Here is a 24,004-nt window from a genome sequence, read left to right on the forward strand (position 1 = left end):
CTTGTAGTAACTGGATGCTTAGCCATCATCCCCTCTTAAGATTTATATTTTTATTCTTGAGCTTAACTTATATCCTACTGGCTGTAAATTCTATAGTTTCATAGGTTCTTATTAAGCTTATGGCCAAGTGTGCCATGGAGAAGTGTAGCAGTGTACTCTGTTAAGTATATATTCCATACATATCCAAGGTGAAAATTTACAGTCAGTCATCTAGCTGTCCAGAATGGTTTTAATAATTGCTGGTGAAGTATTCCACTTGATATGCAAGTGTAACCTATTCCAGAACTGGGGGATATGTTACATTAGGTACCTGCTGTGCCATCTTGTGTTGCTGATGTGGTAGTATGGGTTTAGGTCTCTGGGCAGATGTTTGCTTTACCAGTGGATCTGCTCAGATGGAGATCAAAGAAGGCTGGATCACAACATAGAAGGCTAAGCAGAGTTCACCTCTCAGAAGTCTGTGTTAGAGGGACAAGACTATTATTCTATCAGAAGAACTAAGGGTACTGAGACTCGAAATCTTTTGTTCAAGAAATGTTGATGTCTATCAAGCTGGTTTGTGTGCTTGGTGAATTATAGCCATATGTGGACCAAACAATGTAGGAATAAAATGGGGCTATAATTTCTTTCATCCTTGAGGAAATAACATGAAAGATAAGTTATGCAAAGCAGAAACATTTTCTGACCATGACATAAATGTAGCAGTCAAATGAGATTTTGTTATCAACATTGATACCCAAGTCCAATATGATTATTTTCAGTGCTGGTGATGATATATTTAGTGAAGAAAACTGTGCTGTATGTCCTGGCATTGTGGATTAGCCCATGATTAGTACAACAAGCAGCCAGTGCTGGAAAACTTGAGTACTAGAATGGAATTTGATAACTGCCCCGGTTTGCAGTCATAAGTAAATGTGATTAGCCACAGTCCCTAGTTTAAAGTCATCAGCAGTTATGGTTAGCCATAGTCCTTGATATCAGGTTTCATGTATGCAAAGAGTTATAACCCAGAAACAGTTTGATACAGAGGTGTTTGTTCTGAAGGAGTCTTAGGGTTCTTCATTTAAAAAAGAAAGAAAAAAAGACCCCCGTTTCCATTTGCACTGCTAAATTTAAGAGTGCTACTTACTGAAGTCTTTGTGACAAAGAAAACTGAGAGGATGTTCATCTTTAGATCACTACTGCAGTAGCCTAAGCTATATGGGATGTAACATGCCAAAGACTGGATGTGCTGCCAGCTTCCAAAACTTTAGGGCACCTCCCACACTCTCATACTCCTTGAGGGTGTGAGAGTATTTATTGCAGATGTATGGGCACCAAAACACACATCTTTTTTACTGTTGAAGCTGATTGCAAGTCTTGCATTCAGCTATGACTGCTCAGGTTTGGTATTCAGCTAGTTTTCATTAACAGGACAGATAGTACTCCACTGGGGACTACCTTCATATTTTTATATGAAAGCTGTATCTATTCTTCTCAGAATGTATGTCTATGAGAAAGGCAAGTGTCTGAGTGGTTGACATATTTCCTACAGACATCAACACATTTTGCTGTTTGTTTTGCTTATGGGAGGAACGTGACATTTAATCTTGTGCAATTGTTGTAATTTTACCCCTAAACACTCCCTGAAGCAAGCATAGTTCTCTTCTTTTAAATTTAGAGAATAAAAATTTAAATGATTTGATGCTTAGAACATTGGAACTGGGTTCTGATTCCTCAGATATACCCCATCCAGTCCCCAAGAATAAAAAAGTTTTAAGAAAGGCTTTGGTTTCCACTCTAACCTTCTCTCTGAATAGGTCTTCAGCAGGTGTCTTCATTGTGGCCCTATCTGAGGCCTTGGACTGTCCCGTAGTTTCTCTCAACTCCTTTGGCATTGCTCCTCACAAAGCCTTAACTGCCATGAGATGAGCACATCCTCCAAGGCCACTCGTACATCTACTTCAGGCAGGAGGAAAACCACACTTGGGATCAGAGGAAGGGAAGACATCATATTCTTACAGAGTCAAACTATGATATATGATTTCCAGGGACATGAAAGGACATCAGAACTCTTGTTTTCTTTATAGATTTCCAGGAAAAAGATATGTAGCAAAAGCACAAATCACCCAAAAATACGAAGACTTGTAAAACAAATGAAGCAGGCTGTGCTGAAAACAAGGGATTTTATTCTTAAAAGAACAGAATTAAGTGCTTTCGACTGTAACAATACCGCCTTCATCAGAATTCATTTTCCAGACATTAACATCCTACTTTTATAAAAAACTATTAACCGATCACAACCCTGACATAATTAACTTCTTAATATGCATTCCATAAACTATTCATTCACTCTTAAAGTTGTATAAAACATTCAATCCACTTCCTAATACTATTGTTAAAAACAATGTATTACATACATGTTTAACATTTTCTGTTATGCAAGCTTTTACTATATTATATTTGTTGATTTATATTTTGTTTGCCCTCTCCTGTAATACTGGGACAATAGAAATACTATAATTTAAACCAGGGGGAAACATAGCTGCTGTTCTAGATTGCCATTGAGTTTATTTTTTCTTTAACAGATTTTTCCAGTCGCCCCCCCCCCCCCCCCCCCTGGGGTTTTGTTTAACTTGCTCTACTATCCCAAATGAAAACTTAATAAAATTAGGACATTTTTTAGAATGTTTGTATAATACACTTGTAATTTTTCCATTTTTAATGTCATTTACGTGTTCATGCACTCTATTGTTTAAAGCCCGCTCTGTTTTTCCAAAATAGAATCCTGAACAAGAATTACAAAGTGCTAAATAAACAACTCCTTTACTCAGACAATTTCCTTTTATAAATTCTATTCTACTTTTAATTCTGTTCTTTTAAGAATAAAAACCCTTGTTTCAGCACAGCCTGCTTCATTTGTTTTCCAGGAAAAAGATGCATAAGCTTAAGTATAGGTCTCATACTTCTACCCCTTCAGCTATAAGAGAGAAGGATAAATGATTTTCTTTTGCAAAAGGCTTCTAAAAGGAAAAGATCAAATTTCAAGTACTTTTAACCCCCCCCCCATTCACCCCACATTGGAAATTTTTGAAAAAGTCTGTGAATTAGACATTAGGAATTTATATATGAATAACAACAGAAGGTTAACTGCGAGTAACTTAATTCGTGATGAAAGTATAGAACTGGCATTTCTAAAACATGTTGTGGGGATAAGAATTATGAAACCAGATAAGGGGGGGTGGGGTTGTTATCATGAATAAATGTGATTATGTTATGAAAATGAGATCAATTTTGGAGACACAGCCGTACTGCAAGAGTTTGTTAAATGAAATGAACGGTGCCTACAGAAGGATTAAAGGGTTCCTACAAGACTTATTTATTGACAGCTTAATTGACATCCATGAATTACACTTCTTAACTGTGGAATTTCCAGTCACTAAAGCAAAAGCTTCTTGCAAGTAGAGCAGGTGCAAATTAATACACACTGGTGCTGGCCATTTGTTTTGGAAAGTGACGTTTCCAGTCACCCCAGTAATTTTTGGGGTCCCAAAGCTACACAAGTGTATTGAGCAACCTCCTATGCATCCAGCTGTGGATGCAAGGGGTTCAATTACCCATCCTTTGGCAAAACTGTTGGATTTGCAATTAAAATCATTATTAATTAATGAACCCCACGTGTGTAGTAGACTCTTGGGACTTACTGAGACAAATTGATAATATTGAATAGGATAGTGAATATTTGTTTATTATGGTGGATGTGGTAGATATATATACCATTATACCCCAAGAGACAGGGGTACAGTGGTTTTGCGAATATCTACATAGGAAAAATGTCCCACAAGATAAAATTAATATGTATGAACAGCTTTTGGAAATGGTACTCGGAAATAATTTTATTCTATTTGAAAAAGAGTGCTACTTGCAAGTCCGAGGTGTGGCAATGGGCTCCTCTTGTTGGGGCCTATATGCCAATACAATCATGCTGGAATGGAAAAATAGGTTTCTGAAGGATTCATCATTCTTTCTTTATTGCCAATTTTATACCCGTTTCCTTGACGACATTTTTATCTTGTGGAAGGGACCAAGGGACCAAGTAGAACCATTCTTAGACTACATTAATACTACTACTACCTTCTTGAAATTTTCTCATTCCATAAGAGAGGCTGAGATTTCTTACCTAGATGTGTTATTAAAAAAGGTGAATACTGGATTTGTGGCTGAAATTTATCGTAAAAAAAATGTATTCAAATAGTTGCCTCCATTTTAGTAGCAACCACCTGTTAACACAAAAACGGGCAGCTGTGAAAGGTCAATTTATAAGGGCAGCCCATATGGTGAGTTTATGGCAAGCATTTGATGAATGTGTGAATTTGAAGAACATGTTTGCCAAAAGAGGCTACCCTGACATTTTATTAAATGAAATCATGGATGAAGTTAAGGAAAAAAGGCACAATGGTCACTTTTTACCAATTTTAGAGGCCAAAGTACATGTGAATTTAGATACGACCAAGGTGGTCATATCAAACAATAATAATGATGGTCCAACTATACTACAAACAGAACAAATTAGCGTGGCTTCCCCTTGTGTTGAACAAACACCACAACAGAGGGATAGTATTAACTATCAGTCCAGTTTTTCTACAATGTTTTCAAATGATTTTTTTGTTATTAAAAACATTCTTGTTAAAAACTGGCACTTTTTTAGTAATAACAAAGATTTAAGAGAATTAGTGGGAGATAGCCCTTCTTGCATTTATAGGAAAGGTTTTAATTTGAAATACCTTTTTGAACATCAGCAATCTCGAACCACTGTTGGGCATATGTTTAAATGTGGTCGATGTAAGTTTTGTCCCTATATTTTGGAAGGGAGTGAATTTATTGTTAACAAAATGAAAATAAGAATTCCTGGTAGATGTAATTGTACTACTAAAAGGTTAGTCTATCTTGCGTTATGTATGGACTGTAACTGTTTCTATGTGGGGAAGACAGAAAGGAAACTGAAAAATAGGATGTGAACATGTCCTAATATTCATGATGTTTGTGAAACAAATGCCTTAGCTAAACATAGTTCACTGAATGTAGGACATACTTTTAAGTTTATTATATTAGATGTTTTATTTGTGTCTGAAAGAGGGGGGGGGGGCATGGCCTTATATTCTGGAGAAGAGAGAATTATCCTGGCTGCTGCATTTAAATTCTTTGTCTTGGCCAGGACTTAATGATAGTCTCTCCATTTCTAGTCTCTTAAATTTAAAAGCACTGGAATGATAAAGTTAGAGTACAGATAGGATTAATTGCTTTATTTAGATATACATATGTACTTTTTATAAGATACTTCTACATTTTTATTTTTTCTTATGGATTATTTAAAGCCTAATTTATGCTCACAATTGCATTTTATATGTATTCCAAGCTGGGCTGTGTGCTTGTTCTAAGTTTGTGTCAATGGGGTGTGGTTTGAGTAAGCAGTGCTCACTGCCCTGAGAAAGGAAATGATGTCACTGTGTTTTAGTATTTAAAATGCTTTTTACTGTTTTAAATTGTATCTGATGAAGTTCCTGTAATTTTAACTTTGGGATGAAAGTGCTTATTTTGTGGGGAATAAATCGTTTTGTGGATTTCTACTTCTGGTTTGCACTGTGTTTGCCTTTCTGGGTTTTATTTTGGTATCAACTGTCTCACACTGCTAAATAGACCACATATTTTGATGGACAAGTAAAAAATCATGGAACACTATGCACCATATGTGTTCTACTGTTAATAAAATATGGAGACTCTGACATACACCTGCACATAGAACAACTGTAGCATTTAAAAGTTGCCTTTACTTTCAAGAGTCATTATATTTTCCTTTTCAAATATATTCTTAATATCACTACCCTTTTTATTAAGAAATGAAAGTGTATCTCCTTTATCTCCTACTAGTTTAATAATTTGCTGACTAACACTTAATATTCTCAAATTGTTCTGAATGACTGATTTTATGGCCTATCTAAAGAAAAAAACAAGGGTATAGATGCTGACCAATCCCCACCAGTACTACAATTTACCCCCCCCCCCATTACTAACAACTTCCTTTATATTGTTGACTAAATGTTCTGGATAACCCCATGTATAAAAATCTCTTATGTAATGCATCTGAAAAGTTATCTAATAGATCCAAATCCGTAGTTAAAGGATTTAACTTAAACTGCCTTTTGACAACATTATATTTTACATAGGTTAGATGCATACTAGTGTAATGCAATATAGTATTACTAGAAACATTTTTGTAATTAATACTTTTGCATATTTTTTATCTTCTTTCTTATGAATCTCCACATCTAATAAACTGATCTTGTGTTCATTATAATGACTCACAGACTTTAAAAAAATGTGTACTTTTATCTATTTTCAATAAAAAAAAACTTTCAGTTCCACAATTCCTGTTACCTAAATGATAAACACATCATCAGTAAATCTGAAACAAGATGAAATGTTGTGATAACCTTCCAGCTGTGGTAGCAGATGACTTTCTCAATATGCCATAACCAAACTGGCATAATTTAGTGCCATTCTGGCACCCACCACTACCCCAACTGGATTGATGAAAAAACTTTCTTCAAAATGAAAAGAATTATTAGTTAATATCACTTCAATATATTTTCTATTAAGAATTTAATTTCATCTAACTGGTAATCACTACTCTGGTTTAACATATATGCTGTCCGTTCCAAATAGATTTCATGAGGTATAACCATGTTCAAGGAGCAAACTTCAACTGTCACTAATATGTCAATGTTGTCCACTGATATATTCTTAATTCTGTCCAAAACATCTAAAGAGTCCCTTATAAAATGACAAAGTTTGCTTAACCAATGCCAATAATACCCTGTCTACAAATTTGGAAAATGCTTCCAATTTTGAAGCAGGTGCAGCAACTACTGGTCATTTTGGTGGAAAAACTTCATTCTTATGTGTTTTAGGTACCCCAAACAATTTATCAATCCTGGGTTTCAGTGTGTAAGAGTATGAATACATATTTTCTGAAATTATACCCTCCAATAATTTATCATAAAGCCAAGTATCAATTTTTAAGATTTATGAATAACATTCTTATTTATTTTCATGTAAAATTGAGTATCCTCTAATAATTGTAACATAATAGAGCTGCAATCTCTTTTGTTAACAATGACCATAGAACCCCCTTATTAATTTTCATAATTCTAATATTACTACCAGTAGATAACTTTTTTAAACTTTGTTGTTCAGCACAAGTCAAATTGTAAACCTTATTACTACATTTATTGTTCAAGACAGCTCTAATCTCCTTTTCACAACAATCTTCAAATGTTTTAATTTAACTGGATGTGAAGGAGGATTAAAAGTGCTTGGTAAAACAAAATCACATTTCTGTTGAAGTACTTTATCTTTAAAAATGACTTTCAAATTAAATGTTAACCAAAATCAATCTATTGCTGGGAATGAAAGAGAAAACATTTTGCAGAAGACTGATATCACTGCCTTCCAAATGTCTGCCTGACAAGTTATAAATTCTATAATTGAACAGAATTACCTCCTTGGTTGTCATCCTCTCTCTCTCTCTCTTTGGAGACCCCTGCTGATAGTGTTTTTCTTTTCCAATGCCATTACTTGTAGTACTTGTATCCATGTGTTTTGAGTGCCATCTTACTGTTCGTGATCAACCTTATTTCCCTGTGTCTTGTAAGAGATTGTGGCGAAAATTCTGCTGTATATCCTGTTGTTCTGACACCTCTGTTGCAACCTTTTTGCTCTCCATGGTTAAAAAAACCTTCTGTTGGAGAAAGAGAACTTCAAACTGGTGTGCCATTTTCACAGAAGCTGTCTACTACTGATCCAGCTGCCTCCTTCTCTCACATAATGTCGTTTTGGTGAGTATTATCTTTTAAGGTGGAATCTCTCTCTCATGTATATGCAGCCTTTATCTTTATGAATTTTCTTCTGTTTCTTTTTTCTAAGGTAAATGGACCTTATCTTCAATGTCATTGAGTCTACTATCAAGCTCTTCTCAAGAGACTGTCAAAGTTTTAGTAAAAGACTTTGTATCCATTTATCCACTTTTACATTTTCGGTAACACTGTACTGCCATAGCAGATTAATGAAAGCCAAACCATCCAATTTGCAAATGTTATTCTGTTGAGTAAGAAACTTATTATTATACCAGCCACTGGGTTTATTCAAAACTTTTAAACCCTTAGGTAGTTGCTTAGATTTTAAACAGTAGTTAAAAATGTAATATCCACAAGTTATCAATGTGCTCCACCTGTGACTCATGTTTAGCTCTCTATTAGTTTTACCTATGCAAAAATTGTGTACAAGCCTTATTATGCTGTTAAAATAAAAAAATGGACAATGTGATAGGTTTTTATTTACAGTTGTTGATTTTTTTCCCAGTGACTTTAATGGTGATAGAGAAGGGGAGTTAGAGTACAAGGAGTAAAAGTGGCAAATTATATTTAATGCACATATTTCACCGGGATTGAATAATAATATAAATTGTAAAGTGGTGCTTGATAGAAATGTTAGGTTGAATAAATGTAAGTAGTAAGTTTATTTATTATTCATGATTAATATTTTAGTAGGTTGTGTTGCTTTATTTTAATAATGTTATCTGTGTTAAAACATTTTTTATTGTTTTAGCTGATCATGTGACTATGAGTAAGTGTATAAAAGTCTTGTTAAGGTGCATATCTAACAGATCATGAAGAAGACTAGTTCAGGTTAAAAGCACTTAACTAATAAATAGTTTTGTACATACTTATGGTGTTCCTGCAATTGTTCTCCATTGTTGGTTGTTTTTAATCTTTTAGTTTTTTGCTAGTTACAATTTTGGGAATACTGTTTTTTTTTTTGATATTATGAGTTATTGCAAGTATTTTTCCTCAACCCATGGCTATCCTTCCAGTCTTAGCAGTCTTAGAGGATGCTTTCAAAGCAGCAAGCAGTTCTCCAGGCAGCCAGACAAATACCAGCTTTTTGGAAAGTAGATGAATTATATAAAGCTCCACAATATCACAAATGTCTCTTTAAGAACCCTAAGACAGATCTTACAGTCATACTGCTTTCAAAGTCAGCTTCTTCCAAGCACTTCACCACTTCAAACTCCATGCCATCAGACCAAGATGGAAGAACCTTTGATAGGTTTGATAAGGAAATGTATTCTCCTTTCATTTTAGTTTTTCATATAGTAAGTTGGCAATCATACATGTCAGATTTCTTCTGGCTTTATTTGGCATTAAGAAGACGTTAATTGCTAATTCTGATATATTTTTGGATGGCTCTATAGTGCATTCATCAGAATATTTGTTGGCTAAATATAATAGTAACAAAAATAGTTGGTTGAGTATTCAAACTTTCAAGGAATTTATCAATAACAAAATAAAAATAGTCTCAAACTCAAAGACTACCCCCTATTCCAAAAATTTTAGAATTTTTCTTTAATATAAATAATGGCGAGTTTGAGAATAAATCTTATTTATCAAAAATTTATAAGATTCTAAGAAACGAGCTTATGTTGCTTGATTCATTGTATTGGAATTAATCTATGAAAATTAACACCAAAGCCTTTCCAGATATGAATAAAAAAACATCTTTAAAATCAATAGGAAAAGCTACTTCTTCAATATATTGGAGAATATATACTTGGAAATTTTTAATAGAATCTTTCTAACTCCCCATAAGGTTGCTGTAATTTATAAGATAGAGACAATTAAATGCTGGAAGTGTGGTAAATTTCTTGATGTAAATTGGATACATGTGATTATTGAATGTGATATGGTTGTCCCATGTTGATTAGAGTTCAAAAAATTTGTGAAAGCATTGTGGTCAGACAATTGAAATGTTACAAATTCGTTGATAGTATTCAATGGCCCAATTCCAGATTCCATTCCTAAAATACAAGTGCCTCTTCTTTCGGCCATTTTCGCTATTGCTAGAAAAAGTATTTTAACAAATTGGAAAAATAAAAGCATCCCCTCTTCCACTGCATTTATTTGTTTAGCAAAGACTTTATGCAATATGAAATTACAAATTGCCTATATGAAAATATCAAATGTTATAACCCAATATTTATTGTGGCAAAAACTTAATGATTTGTTAGAAAAGTATTAATGGTTTTGTAAAGTATAAAATTTGTGGGTCTATATTATATGAATGAAAGTTCATATAACTGAATGCTCTAATGAGCAAAAATAAAGTCCAAAAAACAGGTCTAGAATACCTAGACGTACTGATGAACCAACACAAAGTTAAATCCAGTAACAAAAAGCACAGCATGACCATCCATATAAAACAGGGTTTATTACATCAAGCTTTCAAGTTGAACTCTTTTTCAAGAATGAATTAATACATTAAAACCATAGAATAAATATACAACACCAGCCAATCACATAACATAACTCATAAACACATTATATAATTATGCAATTTGTATTAAGCTTCACTAAAATCAACTTAATAATGTGCTGAAATGCTTCATTACAGCCTGAAGAACTTCATAAAACAAATATAGTATTCTAACTGACATATGCTTGTCTCAATTTCAAAAATAGGTTTAATACTGTTAGTTTTATTAGACCCTGGGTAAACATCAGATCTAAAAAAGTTTATCCATTTATGTTCTGCTCTCTCTATGGTATTTACAATGTCCCCTCCCCTCTTATTCTTGAAAACTCTCTGCAATATCCTGAATTTAAAGACATGCTCATTTCCACAATTTAAAATATGCTTACTAAGTGCATTTGTTTCATCCCCCCTTCTTATATCAGATAAATGGGAGGTAATTCTCTCCTTAAATTTATAGTTTGTTTTTCCAATAAAAAACATAAACATTTCTCACAATTAGCCAAATAAACTAAATTTTCACTATTGCATGTCCTAAATGCCTTAAAAATAAAATTAACTTGTGTTATGGGATGTATAAATACTGTTTCCATATTAATGAACTTACAGAAAATGCAGAAATTGAGACAAGCATATGTCAGTTAGAATACTATATTTGTTTTATAAAGTTCTTCAGGCTATAATGAAGCATTTCAGCACATTATTAAGTTGACTAGTGAAGCTTTCTACAAATTTCATAATTATATAATGTTTTTATGAGTTATGTTATGTGATTGACTGGTGTTGTATATTTATTCTGTGGTTTTAATGTATTAATTCATTCATGAAAAAGAGTTCAACTTGAAAGCTTGACCAATGCCAATAATACCCTGTCTACAAAGTTGGAAAATGCTTCCAGTTTTGAAGCAGGTGCAGCAACTACTGGTCATTTTGGTGGAAAAACTTCATTCTTATGTGTCTTAGGTACCCCAAACAATTTATCAATCCTGGGTTTCCGTGTGTAAGAGTATGAATACATATTTTCTGAAATTATACCCTCCAATAATTTATCATAAAGCCAAGTATCAATTTTTAAGATTTATGAATAACATTCTTATTTACTTTCATGAAGGTTGAAGGCAGTTTTTTTTTTTTTATGGTGTTGAGTTGCCAGCCCGACACCCAACCTTCAACGAAGGCACGCCCATTCAATGCATGTCTTTCAAAAGCCCACTCGACCATGGGGAGGACATGCAGACTCCACTCAGAAGGCACTCCCAACCCAAGCCGAGAATCGAACGGGAGAACCTCTTGCTGTGAGACAACAATGCTACCACTGCACCACCGAGTCTCAAATTTGTTATGGACTTTGTATATAGTTATGATTACGTTTTATCTGTTATATTTTGTATACATCTTGTTTTATTTTGTTAAAATGTAATAAAAAGTTAAAAAAATAAGTTAATTTCTGATCTTCATTCCTTCTTTCTTCAGAAACTAGGGCATCTTTAAATTTCTTGATTTCTGCAATCTGTCAGGTTACCAAACATTCTCTTAAAAGTTTGTATAAAACTGCTGATGCTAGGGCTTCTCGGGTCCTTTTATATGCAGGCAAACAAACTTTTAAAAAGTACTTTCATGGAGGTACTAAATAAAAAGAAACACCTTCCCAAGACCAGGGACAAACCAAAAAAACAAAAAAACAAAAAACAGACTGACTATATCAGTGTCCCTCTTCACCCCATCCAGGTAAGCCAGTAAATCTTCCTCATAGACTTTATCTCCACTTCCCTCTTTGGCACCAGATTACATCTGACACTTGGATTCCAAGCACCATTTAGAAAGGTTAAAACTGGTAGTGGAACTCGTGGATTCAAGGGGTTCCATCCCATCTTATCAATGAAGCCTCCCTGTTTTCGTCTGTTCTGGAGCAAAATGTTGTCTGAGAGAGCAATAGTGCTAGTCAAACCAGATCAAATAACAAAAGTTTTCTACTCGGTGTGTTTTTTGGTGCCAAAAAAAAGAAGTAAGCTGGAGACCAGTATTAGATATTTTATCTCTAAAATGTAATATCAAGATTCCACAATACAAAATGCTCTCTCTGTAGTCTCTGTTACTTTCATTCCTCATCACAGTTTCCTAACAACTTTAGGCATAACAGATACCTATCATCACATTCCAGTTCATAAGCACTTCACACACTTTTTTTAAATTTTCTGTCTGGTTCACAATTTTAGTTTTCTTCTTTATCATTTTGGTTGTCAACAGTTCCAGGAGTGTTTATAAAGTATCTGTCTCCAGTAATAGATTATTGCAGATTACAGAGTATCCTTATATGACTCCCTTATTTTTCCAAACTATCTTCAAGACTGTCAAGAATCTCATCTTAGCATTAAGAACTGTCTTCTCAACCTGGGTTTTCAACTAAACCTAGAAAACTCATCTCTCATTTCTTCTTACAGGATAGCTTTTCAAGGCTGTCTCCTAGATAGTTCCCTAATGATGGCCTTCCTTCCTACATCTGGACAAAGTGAACTTTTACAAGCCATTCTCACATAACATTGAAGGATTATCTCAATATATTAGGACTTATGGCCTGTGCAATTTTCATGATCTCTCTAGCCAGAAAGAAAATTTAGGATAAAATTAGGAGAAAATTTAAATGGCTCCTCAAATTAATCTGGACCCACACCAGCACCCCCTCTCCTTTCAGGTTTCAGTGCTGAGTATTGTCAAAAGGGAAATTCACTTGTGGGAGAATCAGTTATCTCTCAGTCCAGGCCTCCCTTTCTAATTCCCAGCATCCACTAACCCTTTAACCACAGACGTATTAGATTTTGCAACTTTGTCCAAAGGGGTTAAAGTGCAAGGTCTGTAGAACCATCAGGAAAAAAGAAGCACATAAATATCAAAAACTCAAAGCACTAAACCATCTCTGGAATTCAGGGCCTCTGTTAGTTATCACAGGCAACCCCACAGTCATGTGGCACATAAGCAATCAGGGGGATACCAGGTCTTACCCCACCAGCAGATTAGCAGTGCTAACCTGGGAACTGGCTATACAATTCAGTTTGTCCGTACAGGCTACTTATATTCTATTAGTGCAGAATTTTGTGGCAGAGAAGCAGAGCAGGACTGGGACAGACCCCCAAAAATGGAAGCTACATACTGAGGTCTTCCAGGAAATCATCCACCTCTGGGGAACTCCTCAATAGATCTGTTTGCCTCCACTCACAATACACAGTTAAAGAAGTTCTGCTCCAGAACACCTTGCATAAAGGTCTAGAAGACAGATGCCTTTTCTTTCCCATGGACTGGAATGTACCCGTATGCTTTTCCACACTTTCCTCTCATAACCAAAGTCCTTTTAAAGGTCTATGAGGACTCTGTAAAAAATAGAACTGCTAACATTAATTTTGGCCCAAACAGCACTGGTTCCCCCTCCTGTGGAAAATGGCCTACGTCAGTTACCTCAAGCTTCCTCACAGGCTAGACTTTCACAAAAGAAAAGCTCCATCAGCTCACAGCCTAGCTGATAGATTTTTAGTACCTTTTAGGCATCTGTTGTCTGAAGGTATGATGTAGACAGTAAAGGAGGCCAAGATACCTGCTACTAAAAATCATATAAGGCTAACTGGAAAAGAGTTGTTGCCATACTATGAGCCAAGATCCTTTTAAGCTCCAAACACATTTGGGTCTACAATATTTGTGTGAATTATTATCTGGCCTGTCTTACTTTTGCATTAAGATTCACCTTTTGGCCATTTCTGCAAGTCTGCCTATGGATCTTCCTTTCTTCTTTGTCACAAGTGAAACAGTTTCTGAAAGGGTGTTACATATTCATCCATTTAAAAAGGAAGGGTCTCCTCCATGGGATCTTAACTTTGTAATGAAAAACTTCACATTCTTTCTTTTTGAATCAGCTCTCAAGGCTGATTTAAAGTTAGCATGGAAAACAGTGTTACACATTGCTCCGACACCTACAAGAAGAGATTCTGAGTTGCACGCTCTTATGATAACTCAGTCCTATCTCATCTTCCATAATGATAAGATATCCTTGAGAATTAACCTTTCTTTTATACCAAAAAGGGTTTTAGAGATGACTTTCAAATTGATTTATTCATCTCCCTGTATTCTTTCCAGAAACAAAAATTAAGAGAGATAAATGTCTGCACACTCTGGATGTTTACATACATCTCAGATACTATATACATAACACAAAGGATTTAGAAATAGTAATAAACTGTTTATTTCAGACAAAGGGAAGAAAAGGGATTGCAAGTATCAACACAGACTATTCCAAAATAGTTGCCCAATGCCATTCAGTTTTGTTATGCATATCATGACAAGGAACTTCTGGGTGAAGTCAGAGCCCATTGTACCATACCTCTCAACCTCTTAGAGCAAGAAATCGGGACAAAGCCATAAATAACAAGGGGGGGGGCAAAGACCCCAAAATAGGGAACATTTTTAAATATTGCTCTTACTAACTTAGAAAATGGATAACAGGTTTTGCTTTAGCATGAATTTTTTGAAGGGTATGAAGTCTGAAACTCAAACATCTGTCATTATTTTCTGTCTTCAGTCTTTAATGACTTGCCAATAATTTGCCAGAAAACCACAATTTTATGAAAAACAGACCAAAAATATGAGTAAAAAATCTGGGCATTCTGAGAAAATCTCTACATTTGAGGAGAGCTACATTTGCTTCTGATGATTTCTGTAAAGGGGTAGATTCTAGAAATATTGCCTTTTTATTCATACTCATATCAAAAACTACAAAACTGTTTGTCTAGCGACAGGGCAGGGGTTTCTAGAACTGTTCTCCAGGGGCTGCTAGATTCTGATCGTTCATCCTCTTCCTCATCTCTTTCTTTCCAAGCTGTGGTATTCATCTCATATAGCGTAGATTACTGCAGTAGTGGAGCTGATCATGAACGTAGTACAGTTGTGTAAGTAAACTTTTGCCATAGCAGTAGACGTATGAATAGATCACTGTTGCAGTATAAACCATGTTCCCTCCTTCCCCATTGTTCTTTGTGTCAGGGTGGGGGTCACTAGCTTACCCTCTTCTCCTAGTACTTACTTTCATAGCAGGGCTACAGCTTCTCATGTTCCATAGACAAGAACGCTCTAACTTTTGGCACCTCTACATCTGCTTCTATACTAGCTCAGCCTGAGCTCTAATGGATAGATGGACAGGCACATGGAAGGTACCCTAAAGCTTTGGAAGCTGGCCAAACATCCATTCCTTGGCATGATACATTCCACATAGTTTAGACTACTGCAAAAGTGATCTAACTGAATGGGTGTACTTAGAAATTCGAAGTACACAAATGGTAAACTGCAAACAGCCAACAATCGATCCCTAAAGATCAAAAGCCAAAACAATGAAGCAAAATACTTTTATGCACCCTCCCACACCCTCGGCTAATTATATATACCATCTCCAAAATCAGTCTACAGTGGGTAAAGGGCAAATTCTCCAGTCCCCACTGTGCACAATCTTACACAGACAACACTGCCAGTGTTAAACATGTTCAGGATTCTGAACATTTGATTATATGGAGTGCTTTCATTTGAACATTTACTGTTATGGTAAGTTTACTTGCACAAGTGTACTTTTTTCACTAAAAAAAAAAAAGAAGCCTCACGTTCCATTACTCTCACTGAAACATCCATAATAGATAATATTACAAGCTAAGAGGTAGTGGGGTCTCTGTGCTGAAAAATCCTTGGAGGTTCTTACATTTATAGGTTCATAGATTAGTACTAGGTTAACTGCCCTTGGAGGCGATTTTAAGACTAGCCAATTACCCCCTGTGAGAATCAAACTCTGCACCTTGTGTCTGCAAGGTAAACACCTTAACCATTATGTCATTTTAAAACAAAAAGAAGAGAGGTCTGTATTACATTATGCTGCTGAATAATTCATAACTGGTATTATTATAAGCTAAGTGGTACTTGAGGCTATCCACTATGAAATACTACTTAAGACTGAACAGTATTATGGTTTATATAACTGTTTTTGTTACTGTGTGGGAATGGTCATTTTGTGGAGGTAGAAGTAAAAAGAATCCCCTCACATATATTTTTAAACCTAAATAAACACACTGAATACCACAGTCTGTCTCCCTGTTGGCTACCTCAGCAGAACGTCTATCAGACAGGGGCATTTTGGCTTTTTCTTGTGTACAGTCTGCACATGTGCAGAGTGATTGGTGCCAGCTAATGTGGGGGTGTGACATACTTTGCTATGCTTCTTACCCCACCTCCCCAGCCATCTCCATAGGCTAACAGATTTAAGCACACATTTCCATATCCCCTAATCAGTTTATAACTACATCCACTTAAAGAAAGATACTTTGCTGAATTAACCTCTACATTTAAACCACTGTTCAGATACACTTCATCATCCTTTTGTACTTTACAGTGTCTGCTCCTCCACTGCAAATCAACCCATATTTCCAATACAAAAACAAGCTCACATAAACTCCTCCATTATTAACTTAATCAAGAATCTTTTACATCATCATCAACCCACTTTTTCCCATTTTTTACTTGGGGTCAGGGTGTCATGTCAACTGTTGTCATCTCACTTGATTCAGTGCCACTCTCCTACTTTCTTTGACATTCATGCCTGACTGTTGCAGATCTTCTCTCAAACAATCCATCCCTTTGCTGAATGACCTCATTTCCTCTTTTATTCTTTCTCTCTGTCCCAAATTTTCTTTACCAGATTGTCTTCTTTTCTGCAAATGTCCAAGCCACCATAATCTTTTCTGTCTGACTTCTTTGCATTATAGCTACTTTGACTTCTGCTCTGATTCCCTCATTTCTTTGTCTCTCCCACAGTGTGCATCCTACTGCCCATCTCAGGTACTTCATCTCCATCACCTCTAGCTTCCACAGCTGCTCTGCCTTTATTATTCAGGTTTCTGTACCATACAGTAGTACTGCTAGCACTACTGTTTTGTGCACCTTACTTTTCAGGTTCTTTGGCTTTCTGCTGAAATACACTACCTATAACACTCTGTGCCATTTGACTGCAGCCCTTCTGATTCTAGATTTGACCCCCTCATTCAGACTTCTTTTCTTTTTCACCACCCCTCCCAGATACCTGAAGTTGTTAACCTGTTCCATTATTTTCCTTCTATTTCAATTTTCAGCTTCTTCTGATTTTTTCCCATTTGCTTCCATTACAACTGTCTTATCTGTACTCAGTTTCATCCCATGTGCCTTCAGTTTTTTCATTCCATTCCCCTAACCTTTGCTAACATTTTTGCTCAAAGTCTATCTGTAATGCCACATCATCTGTATACAGCAACTTTGTTGGTCTGTCCCCTCTAACGTTTGCAGATGTAGTCCATCACTAGTACGAACAGCAGTAGGCTCAGAGCTGAACTCTGATGCACACCCACTCCAACTGTGAGCCTCTTTGTGAGCCAGACCACTGTTTGTACAAGTCATTGGGTCCTTCTACATAGCTTGCATTAAATCTACCAATGTTTCTGGAACTTCAAACACAGGACTGTCCATATCAGATTTCTTGGGACTTTGTCGTATGCTTTCTCCAATTCTAGGAAAGCCCAGTTAGACTCTTTCCTCATCTCTAGCATTTTCTCAGCTATCTGTCTCACTACAAATATCAGGTTGGTTGTGCTGCATCCTGACCTGAATCTGAACTAGTCATCTCTCATCTTACTTTCTACTACTCTGCATATTCTTTTCTCAATCACCCTCTTCAGAATGTTCAAGCAGTGTGACATGAGTTTGATATTGTGTACAGCCTACAATTGTCTCTGTCTCCTTTGTTCTAGTACATTGGCAATAGTATTCTCCAGTCATCTGGGATATACCTTTCTCTCCTTACTGCCATGAATACCTCAGGAGCCATTTCTCCTCTATCTCGCCCAACTTCTTGGTCATATCTACTATGACCTCATCTGAGCCTGATGCTTCCCATTACTTCAGTTTCCTTAGTGCTGTTACTTCTTGTAGGTGGGCTCCTGCTCTTCTTTCATTGTACGTTGTGTCTGGGGCAGTACAGCTTCTGTGGGGTTTTGTTCATTCAGAAGCTGCTGACAGTATTCCACCAATCTGCCTTTGATTTTCTGTGGGCGCGTGAGCATGTTGCCACTGGCATCCCTTACGAAGGGTGTCTGGCTATCTTCTTTAACCTTCTGTCTTTTCCTTGCAAGCTGATAGAGTTTCTTTGCGATATCTACTGAGTACATTTCCAGAAGCTGGTAGAGTGCCTCTCAGGTAGACTTCCTTTTCATTCTTTGCTATTGGAACTGCTCTCTTAACCTTCTTAGCCTGGTCTGTCTTTTCTACCTCCTGCTTTTTCCTGCATTTCTGTTTTCTTTTGATGACATGCTGGTCTTCTGTATTCTACAACCATCTTTCCTTATGTACCTTATTTCCATACCTGGATAGATTACATATTTGGTTCTTTAGTCCTCATACATGCTGTTTTGAGGCACTGCCATTCTTCCTCAACTCCATCTATTCTTCTTCTTCCTGAGGTGCTAGAGCCCAAGTAATTTCTTGAGCTACTGTGCTTTCTCTCCAGTCAAATTCCAGGTCTTCAGCCTAGTATCTGTTGGTCTGAGAGCCGATTATGACAATCAGTGGATTATGCTGTGGGCTGACTGTTTCACTGGGATGACTTTACAATTGCTGAGTCTACCCAGGTGCCCTTTCCTAACTAGGTGGAAGCCTACCTGAGTGGCATGCTGGACACTCTTTTATGTGATCTTGTGACTGTTTCTCTTTCTGAACCATGTGTCGGCACCATCAAGCCATTTGCCAGACAGAAGTGTAGAATGGCCTCTCCTTCCTTATTTTTGTTGCACCACCCCTATGGACCAAGGCAGTCCTCAAATCCTGTTATGTCTGTCCAGATATGTGCATTCAGGTCACCCATTATTCACACCAATTCATGCTGACCTGCTTTTTCTAGGTCCTGCAACTGCTGTGCTCTCTGAGTGCACTCTTTGCTTTACTATCACAAACCCTGCTGTGGAACATAGGCTTAGATTATGAATAGTGCCCTATCCTTATAGACAGATTGCCATGAGTCTGTCACTCATTCTCATGACATCTTACACTGTCTTCTGAAACCTCTCATTCACCACAATTGCCACATTTCTAGTGGCTTTGCTGCACTGCCCTTCCATCTTATTTTCTGGATAAATAGGATATCCAACCTCTTCCTTACTACCATGTTATGCACTTCCAAGCTGCATCCTGTCAGTGAACGTACATTGAGTGTAAAAATTCTTAGTTCAGGTTTAGCAGGTTGATTGGTTTTATGTTCAGCTTTCACTCAACAGAGCTATACCAGTTAACCTAAACTGGACACCAGCCAGCCAGTATCTTATTGACCTGGGGCTGCTGGTCTTTAAGGCAGGCACACACTGTCCAATAAGGGAACATACATCCTTTCCACCATTAGCATGGGTCCCTGGCATAGGTCAGAGTAGGCCGTGTCTTCAAATCCACTTATCGCCATCAAATTCCCATTTCCATTTGGTGACATTATTCAAAATTACTCATTTAGCTAGAGCCAATTTTTACACAGTCAAGTGGCTAATTCTGACACAGCATGCAGTCTGTGATCTGTGTTCTCCTATCTTCAAGATACTGCACACCATAGTTGATGCCTGAAGCACATGGTCTATATCTGTATCTCCTATAGGGCACCATCTACAGTCTGTGCTGTTGCCCACAGCTCCATTCTTGGGTGAGTTTCAGGTGGAAACACTCCTGTAAATACTCATCATCAGCCCTTTCACATCCACATCTCCTACTACTTTAAATCACACACCGATAATCTAGCCCTGCTCCATATCTCTTCTTGCAGCATCCACAGCACTGCATCTTCTTCTCCTGCTCACCTCCATTTCCTTTGCAGTAATGACTGTCCCTCATTAAAACCCCTCAACACACTGGCAAACCACTACACTGAATAACCTACAGTCAACACACGTGTTCTCATTCATATGTGGTCTAATCAATGTCAAAAGTATACAAAGTAAACTGGATCAGGTCAGCAGTTGTCTGGCCTCCCAATCCACAGGCATCACAGAAATATGGTCTATGAATGACTACCAACAACATTCACCATTTCTCCCAGGATATAACTAAATGTTTGATGCCCATGCTTATAATGGATCAGGTGGTATTGCAATGCTTCTGTACAAATCTACACCCAACTTCTCCATATTTTCTCAAGCCATCCCAGCGTTTGCAAATGAACCAAACTGGATACTCTCTAAAGTACCTTTCTGCTCCTCTGTCCACCTGTTCACTGCTGTTACACACCTTCTTCTCCCAGCTGCCCTGACAACATTTGAGTTACTTTTACAAAACATTATGGCAACAATCCAACCAAATAAACACACCATTATTCTGAATGATTTCAACATAAACTTTCTTAGCCCTGCTAACCAAGACACTTCTGAGCTTTTAGATAACTTTAAACCTCTAAAACTCATTAGCAACCCAACCAGACCAATGTTAAAACCAACCATAAACCACTTCTGCGATTCTTAATAACTAAATACCCATCTACTATCACCTCAGTCATCACCCTCTCCCTATCATTAGTTCATAGGTAAGTACTAGGCCACCAGCCCTTGCAGGCCATTGCGGATCCTCTCTATCAAACATTGCATCCATTGACTCTAGCGCCCTGCAAGGCTCCGTACTTGTCCCACTTTTACTCTCCTTTATTATAAACAAATTACCACTTAACCTACTCAAACTACAACTTTGTCTGTACATAAATGACATGATCATCTACATAATTATCAAGCACCTTATCCCAGTTAAAATAAAATAAATAAATAAGTGTATTCCAAAGAGGAAGGGGTCTAAGACAGAGGTAGGGTACCAAGACAGAACTCTTTGGGGCTTCTTCTGGTATTTTTTTTGCCCCTTCTCGACAAACCTGAACAAGTATGGGTTCTGTCAGATAGCAGATTATCTACTCTGTGAACTAACTGTGGGTTAATACTGAGTTTGGAAGACTTTGTCTATAATTCCAGCATGGGAGATAGTGTTGAATGCCTGCCAAGGTCTGCAAAGGCAGTGTGGACTCTATTTCCCTTATCAATGGCCTGTGCATTTCCTTCACAGTGGTTGAGCTGGTATGATCTTCCTTTTACAAAACTGAACTGATGTGTGTCCAGGGAGCTAAGGCTATCTATATTGTTTTTTTATCAGTTCATCTAAAAATACATGCCATAGCCTTGCAAATAATACTAGTGGTGCTAATAGGCCTCTAATTCTCAGGATCAGTAGAGTGAGCACCTTTATTTTCCACTTCTGGGATGTAACCAGTGGAGAGACTCAGTCTGAGGAGGTGATGGGGGGGTTGCTTTGTGAGACTTGTGTCTCAACAGACACCCAAGAATATTGTTAGGACCCACTCCTAACTGATTTTAGGTGGAAAGGAATGGAGAGATAGAAGGAAGGAAGAATGGCTGGTGTGATGTTGGAAGAGAATTTGTCTGCAAGAATATTGGCAATGCCCTTGTGATAAAATGGTATGAATCACCTGACTTATTTGTAGGGGGAGTCTTTTTATGCTAATAATGGGCATATAAGCCAATCTGGCTTTTTCTTATGTGCAATTCCCACCCACCTTCACTCTTTTAAAATTATGGAGAGCTTAGGGGATTGCATTTAATAGTTACTGTACTAGACTCCAGCCATAATAGCTACTTTTATTATTCACACAGAAGGTAGTACAGTATAATACTTTTTATGTGTGTCGTATATATTAGCTAACACTGGAGGAACAGCAAAGTATGAATGACATTACTTTCATATTAGAGGGACTTTCAACAGATTGAACATTAGGCTTGATGACAACTGACAGCTTTCAGTAGAAGGCCATTTGCAATATAATACTGCTCTAAGAGTAATTCCTTCAAATATCTTCTATCATAGTGAGACATCATGCAGCTGTACATTAGCTGCTTGTCAAAAGACAAGTATAACTGGTATGACTGCATTTTGTGAATGAAACTAGGTCATCAGCTGTCAACCAATCAGCTTTCTTAGCACACTGGAGTCTTAAGTTGTAACTACACTGCATTTCTATACATACTTTTACAGTCCTTTTTGTGAGAACAGAACACATGGAATGAATACCACTGACAAATTTGCCTTCTAGTAGTATAAAGGCACCTATATCTTCTGGTAGAAAAAATGGTAGAGGGTTAAATATTTTTTCTTTCCCTTCCTTAAAAAAATGAGGAGTGTCAAATATTTTTCTTTCTTTTCCTTCCCAAGTACACACACACACACACACACACACACACACACACACACACACATACACAGAACAGTACCTCATACAAGAATATGAAAATGGGCAGCCTGAAAGTCAGGACAACTGCCAGATATTCACAATAGGGAGAGATCTAAAAGCATGAATAACAATCAGTTGTAGCAGAATAATTTAGATTCCGTGATCATTCTATGTTGTGCAACATATAAACACAGGTATAGCATCTAAGTCCAAGGAAGTCATTGTTCCAGTGTATTCGGCATTCATCAGACCTATCATTGAGTACAATGCCCCTTTGACATGTACCTAACCAGGCATATCCACCCATTTGGAACATCCACAGAGGATCCTCACTAAAAGAATACAGGGGATAAGTAAAATGTCCTATACAGACTGCCTCAAGGCCCTATCCCTGCATTCGGTCTCCTAAAGGCTTTTGAGGGGAGATCTATGCCTGGCTTACAGGGCATTGCCAGACCCCATTCTGATGGATCTCCTACATATCCACAAAACAAACAGCACCAGAATTACTCATTCTAAAGACTTAAACCTTGCCTGTGATATAAATAGGACCCGGAGAGAAAGGTATGTATCCCAGAGACTACCCAGTCTCTGGAACAGGCTTCCCCTCTTTGTGAAGCAGAGTTCCTCCCTAACACAATTCAAGTGCAGCTTGGATGGTTGGATGGGGAACAGAAAATTCATCCCTGGTTTGGCACATATGTTTCTAATGGAGACAGGCAACCTGTAAATGGTTCAACTCTCAGGCCCCTGCTTGTAAATGCTTCATCTCCCAAGCCCCAGCTTACACTTATCAAGGGTACGAGAACTTGTCAGAGATTTGGGATGCATGGCTAGGCTTAAAAAGGCCTTTGTGAACTTATCAGGATGCGATGCAAGCATTCTGGGGGAATGCCATACTAATGCAGGAACTGTTCAAAGAGACTGCTACTATAGGCAGTGGTGAATTGTGTAACTACCATATTTATGCAGAATAAGTACAGGCAAAATATCAGTATACAGCTGGTATCACATGCTTGTTGTCCAGTGACAAGTGAAATATTTCAATGAGCAATTTATTGTTACCATTTTAAATACTGCTGCTGCTGTAAAATGTAGTGGTGGAGGGCAGCAGTAACAAGTGTGTGCAGGGTGGGACCACAGATATGGAAAGAAAAGGATTATCAGATATAGCTGTGATGAGACAAGATACAGAACAACACACACAGCCCTGCAGTTTGCAATACATGAAATAGGGCCATTGCAGAGCCATAGCAGTACAAATCCTTTGCTAAACATCATGGACAATGACTAAACAAAGCAGATCAAATAATGCCTATTAGAGACATGGTTTGCATATTCATACATCATTTAGTA

This window comes from Protopterus annectens, chromosome 9.part0 (genome assembly GCF_019279795.1).
Source record: "Protopterus annectens isolate FY-2018-M chromosome 9.part0, PAN1.0, whole genome shotgun sequence".
Classification (NCBI taxonomy): Eukaryota; Metazoa; Chordata; order Ceratodontiformes; family Protopteridae; genus Protopterus; species Protopterus annectens.